The sequence below is a fragment of the Austrofundulus limnaeus genome, unplaced genomic scaffold, assembly GCF_001266775.1.
Source record: "Austrofundulus limnaeus strain Quisiro unplaced genomic scaffold, Austrofundulus_limnaeus-1.0 Scaffold613, whole genome shotgun sequence".
Taxonomy (NCBI): domain Eukaryota; kingdom Metazoa; phylum Chordata; class Actinopteri; order Cyprinodontiformes; family Rivulidae; genus Austrofundulus; species Austrofundulus limnaeus.
This window is the reverse complement of record NW_013953015.1, coordinates 8,968-15,362: the sequence shown is the minus strand read 5'-3', so window position 1 is coordinate 15,362 and position 6,395 is coordinate 8,968. Positions and strand designations below refer to the sequence as shown.

Genomic DNA, 6,395 nt, shown 5'->3' with positions numbered 1-6,395 from the left:
ATATATAGGTGTTTATCTGGATCCTGAGGAATGAGGAGGCTGCAGCTCTGACACCAACATGATCATCCAGGAATAAACCAAAATTAAGAAATGATTGATAAACTTGAACACAACAGGAGGTTTCAGACCTAAGGAAGGAGGAAGGATCCCAGATGGATTTTTTTGTGTGTGTGTGTGTGGGGGGGGGGCTACTGAAAATGTCTCAGTGTTTCAAACTAATTAATTTTATGTACTTGTAAAGCAGAAGAACATTTATTAAATATCATTTAGATTGAAACTGTTTATGCTGAGTCAGCACTATTGTTTTCCCGTTGTTTATTCTGCCTGTCAGTCAGTTTGGCCGTTCATATATCAAAACAGCTAAGACCTTTCAAACAATTTGACTACATTAATATTTTCCCCACAGAAACACACTGAGATATCTGTTCCTTCAAAAACATTGTTTTCTTTGAATTTACTTAAGCTACTGGCTCAGTTTTTGTTTTCTTATGACACCTTTAGCTATAGGCTATAGCTACTGCTTATAGGTAGTTTTACCTTTCACGTATGATTTTATAAATTGTAGTAACTAGAGACAGTTTTTACATTTATTTATGATTTTAGAAATTTTAGATACAGTTTTGGTACGTTTAACTTTAACTGTTTTGCTGAGTTTAGCTTTTAGTTATGGTTTTCTTAATACTCATCTCCAGTTTTGCTCATTTTAGCTAAGTTTATGCTAAGTTACATTTTATCAAGTTTTGCAAGGGTTGCACAGTGGCTCAGTTGGTAGAGCTGTTGCCTCTCAGCAAGAAGGTTGAACCCTGGCTGAGAACCTTTCTGGGTAGAGTTTGCATGTTCTCTCTGTGCATGCATGAGTTTCCTCCCACAGAAACATGACTGTCAGGTTAATTGGTAACTCTAAATTGTCCCTAGGTGTGAGTGAGAGAGTGAATGGTTGTTTGCAGTGGGTGGGCACAAGCCCACTAAGGTGCAAATTCACTAAGAGCAGACCTAAATATTTCATTTACAATTTAACAGACCTACTAATTATTGCAATTCATAAACAGATTTGTGCTTTCTAAAATGAAAATGCAGTACCGCTAATTAATTATATACCAGTCATCATTATCTTGAACAACTGAAGGTAAGACTGTCAAAGAATCACAACACACGTGATCTATCCAACAGCATCCCTCCCAAATAAACACATATTTGTTGGTAAAAAGGATGGTACACTCAGAGGCCTGAATAAAATAACCATCAGGAACAAGTATCTGTTACCCATCATGAGCTCTGCTTTTGATCTCATTCAGGGGTCATCATTTTTCACAAAGTTGGACTTGAGAAATGCTTACCATCTGGTCCGCATTAGGGAGGGTGATGAATGGAAGACTGCCTTTAACACCCCTAATGGTCATTATGAATATTTGGTGATGCCTTTTGGACTAACCAATGCTCCTGCTGTTTTTCAAGCACTTGTGAATGATGTTCTAAAGGACATGGTGAATCGTTTTGTGTATGTTTACCTGGATGACATCTTAATCTTTTCTAAGGATCTGCAGTCCCATAGGAATCACGTAAGATCTGTTCTGTTGAGACTCTTGCAGAACAACCTTTTTGTCAAAGCAGAAAAGTGCGAGTTCCACCAGACAACAACCTCTTTTTTGGGGTTCATCATTTCCCCTAATCAGGTTTCCATGGACATCACTAAGGTCACTGCTGTACGAGACTGGCCTACACCTCGAGACAGGAAACAGTTGCAAAGGTTCCTTGGTTTCTCTAACTTCTACCGCAAGTTTTTCAGAAACTACAGTCAGGTAACTGCTCCTCTTCATGCCTTAACATCTATTAAGACAAAGTTTGTATGGAACGATCAAGCTGAGAGAGACTTTGATAAGCTCAAGAAACTGTTTGTCTCTGCTCCTGTTCTTCGCTCCCCAGACCCTGACCGACAGTTTGTTGTTGAGGTGGATGCTTCCAATACTGGCGTAGGGGCTGTCATTAGTCAACGTTTTTGTGATAAGAAGGTTCATCCCTGTGCCTTTTTTTCCAGAAGCCTGTCCAGTGCAGAACGAAATTATGATGTTGGAGAACGAGAGCTTCTGGCAGTGAAGTTGGCTCTCGAAGAATGGAGACACTGGTTGGAGGGGGCCAAGGAACCCTTTGTGGTGTGGACTGACCACAAGAACTTGGAATATTTAAAGACAGCCAAGAGACTGAGTCCAAGACTTTCTCACAGACCGGGGACTAAAAACGTCAAGCCTGACGCTCTCTCCAGAATCCTGGAGCAGTCTGAAGAGGATGGGACTAGTGAGGGTGGTTTCATTCTGCCGGAGAAGGCTCGACTCTCAGTCACTCAACTAGAAGAGGATGTCAGGAGGTCCCACCACATTTACCCTCCTCCTCCTGAGTGTCCCCCTGAGCGCCTATTTGTCCCTGATCATCTAATTGAAAAGGTACTTGGTTTTTGCCATAAGACGCGCCTGTTTTGTCATCCTGGTGTCAATAAGACTCTGTCAGTAGTGAGGTCCCAGTTTTGGTGGAAGGATTTGGTCAAAGATGTCAAGGAATTTGTGTCCTCATGCCACCAGTGCTCTCAGGCAAAGACTTCCCGACGACCTCCGGCTGGTCTGCTGCGCCCCCTCCCCATCCCACCCCGACCTTGGTCCCACCTCTCAATGGATTTTATTACCGGTTTGCCTCCTTCTAATGGTCACACCGTCATTTTCACCATTGTTGACAGGTTCTCTAAGAAGGTTCATCTGCTTCCCCTAAAGAAGCTCCCATCTTCCAAAGAAATGGGCGAGATCCTGGTCCGTGAAGTGTTTCGCCTTCATGGACTTCTATCTGACATTGTCTCTGACCGGGGTCCCCAATTTATTTCTCAATTTTGGAGAGAGTTTTGCAATCTTTTGGGTATCTCTGTCAGCCTGTCTTCTGGTTTCCACCCACAGACAGACAGTCAATCTGAGAGGGCTAATCAGGAAGTTGAGACCAAGCTTCGCCTATTGTGTGAGGACGACCCAGCCAAGTGGTCACTCAACCTCCCCTGGGTGGAACATGCACTGAACTCCCTGCCATCATGTGCCACAGGTCAGTCTCCTTTTAATACTGTATATGGTTACCAACCACCAGTGTTTACTCTCCAGGAGAAGACTGCCAGGGTTCCTTCTGCCTACTCGGCCGCCCACAGGTGTCAGCAGGTCTGGAGTAGAGCTAGAAGTGCCCTCATCAGAATGTCCACAGTCTACACCAGAACCGCCGACCGACGTCGTACCGTGAATCCGCCATACCAAGTAGGGCAGAGGGTCTGGCTGTCCACTAAAGACCTACCCCTCCATGTGGAGAGCCGTAAACTAGCCCCTCGCTTTGTAGGACCTTTTCCATTCTCTAAGGTGGTGAACCCTGTGGCGGTCCAACTTCAGCTTCCTCGTGCCATGAGGATTCACCCTATATTTCATGTGTCCCGGATCAAGCCTCTGGTGCAGTCCCGTTTTGGCTCCTCCTCCAGATCCTCGCCCCCCACCCGACTCATTGATGGTGCTCCTGCCTATACGGTCAGGAGACTCCTACGCTCCAGACGCTGGGGTCAGGGTCTCCACTACCTGGTGGACTGGGAGGGATATGGCCCAGAGGAATGTTCTTGGGTTCCTGCACGCCACATCCTGGACAAGGACCTGATTAAGGAGTTTCATCGGTCCCACCCGAATCAGCCCTGTGGTCCGTCAGGAGCCGGACCTTGATGAGGGGGCTCTGTAACATGTCACCTGTCTGCTCTTCCTCAGTCTCAACTCACTGCCACTCTGCCACGCCCATTTGGTTTCAGCTGCAATCAGGCTCATGAAATTCACCTGTATCCTGCTCCATATAAACCCTCTCTTCACACTAGATCTCTGACAGATTATTGAACGTTCTCAGCAAGTAGATGTCCAGCATTCTTCCTAAGTTCCTGCCTGATTCCACGGTCACGGTCCTGCTTCTTGGTTCCCCTGATCTGCCTGCTCCTTGCCTGACTCAGTTCGYCTCTCTGACCTTCTGGATTTCGACCCGGTTTCTGCTCACTGGACCTTGTACTCAGAATCTCCCTCTGGATTATCTTTGGCTCTCAGCTCTCCTGTGCATTACCCCTGCTCCACGCCAAGCAAACCACAAGCAAGTCTTTTTCCTTTGTATCACTGCCTTGGATTAAAGGCCTCCCTCTCCTACAGTTTGCCCACCACTCACCTAAAGCAAAACTGTCTACGCCAAGAGTGCTCGTTTTTCAACAGGACTTTCATGCTCTGGGTTCAGCTCTCCTCTCCCTCTTGAGAAGGTTAGTGACACGTTGTTTCTAACTCTTACCATTTCTCGTTACCTGCTCCAGTCAYTCACCCAATCTCTCTTTCCAGAGTGTTCCTGCCTGAAGCCCCTGAACCTCTGCAGTTTTGTTTTAATAAATTTTGTTAAAACTTCTTTGTGTTTGGCTGAATCCTAACCACCAACCTTGTCAGTTCTAGAATTACCTTATTGATGCTTCTTTAATGAAAAATCTACAACAAACAGAAAAAGACAAAGAAGCAGCAGAACTAACAATCCTCAACAACTTTTTAAAGAATCAGCCGAACTAGCAATCCTCAACAACTTTTTAAAGAATCAGCCGAACTAGCAATCCTTAACAACTTTTTAATTTTTACACTATGAGCCAAAGTTCTGTTACAGGAAATCAGATCCAWATTGGTTGTTTTACCTTTTGTTTGTTCTTTAGGCTTTGTGAGTTGTCTGAATGTTATTTATTTACTTTGTGTTATTACGACATGAATGCTATTTTTTGCAGAGCTCAGTCTGGACTTAAGTCTCTGCACAGGTGATGCTGCCTGTAGATCAGATGGGTAAAAATCTACCAGAAGGTGTTTTTAATCAGAGCTGATATTATCTCACAGCTGACAGCAGGGACACTCTGATCCCTGATCTGCTGGAGACCATTTTCATCATTATTTCGTCTTCTAACAAGATTCTGAGTATTTTTCTTTGTTTTGATTGATTTGGAACAGATTTTACTGCAAAATATTTTTCAGATTGAGATTTTAAAAACAAACATCTTTCTGTCTGAATCAAAGAAGTTTCTGCAGATTTGATACACTCTCATCACAGATCGACTCTGGTAAAATACTAAACCAGGCTGCAGCTACAGAATAATTTTTTATTCATCAAGTTGAACAGGGTGAGACCAATGCATGGAGGTGTATTAAGCTGGGAAAACAACACTTGTTCAACATTTCCTGTGTGCTCAGCTCTGCCTGTTTGCTCTCTGGAGTTGGTACAGGGCATTGCAGCTTGTTTAGTTATCTTTCATTTTGATGCATATAAGGAAAAAATTGCACCCAAAGAACACTCAAGTTGCAAATTTCTTCTTGTAATAATTTACTTTTAATTTCTTTTTGTATAAAAATAATTTAAATCTCTTTAATATCAATTTTGATCAGTGAGAACAGGATTTTGAGTAGGAGAAATGTTACAACTGAAATCTGAAATAGTAAATCATGATAGGGGTGTGATATTATTATATTGTGAAATAACCTGCTATACTTTGGGCCAAATTTGTAGTTTTTATATCTGTGATCTGTTTTATTGTTTTTAATTATTTTTGCTTTCTGTGAAGCATTTTTTGATGTTTGTGTCTGTGAAAGGTGCTATAGAAATAAAGTTTACTTACTTACTTACTTTCTTACTACTTACTTACTTACTTCTTACTTACTTACTTCTTACTTACTTACTTACTTACTACTTACTTACTTACTTACTTCTTACTTACTTACTTACCTACTTAAACAAGCAAAGGTGAGCCTTACCAAAAATGACTCTTATCATATGTGTCTCTCTCATTTATCTTTGCTTTTATCCTTCAGCAGCTCAGATCCAAAACCTATAAGTCTGTTCTCAGAAATCAAAAGAACCAATCAAACTGTCCTGATAAAATATGCTTTATTACAGGGGTTCTCAAACCGTTTGGGTCTGGGGACCCCTTAAAATGGCGAAAAAATATCCAGGGATCCCCTCATAAGCCCCATGCTGTTTAAAAAAGATAATTTATTATCGTTTCAACACCTAAATGCCATGGGAATATATATTTTTATTTAGTTTATTATGTTTGTTTTGTTAGTTCATTGTTCTTCATGCACTTTTAAAAATAAAAACCAAATTAACAATTTAGCGAACTTTTTTAAGGACCCCTAAGATACGTCTCATGGACCCCTGCGGGTCCTGAGACCCCAGTTTGAGAACCTCTGCTTTATTAAGAACAACTCTTGGCTTTATGAAGTTGTAAGTAGGGCTTTGTATTGGCAAGAATTTGGCGATACGATACATATCATAACAGAGGGGTCACGATACGATATATCCCGATATATTGCGATACTGTAAGCAAGGTGATATAT

General features: G+C 42.1%; 1 protein-coding gene across 1 annotated transcript in view; it reads left to right on the top strand.

Annotated features, from left to right (window-relative positions):
• LOC106531268 (tetraspanin-7) overlaps positions 1 to 6,395 on the top strand; it is a gene marked incomplete in the record, with an annotated part of 15,078 nt that overhangs the window by 666 nt on the left and 8,017 nt on the right.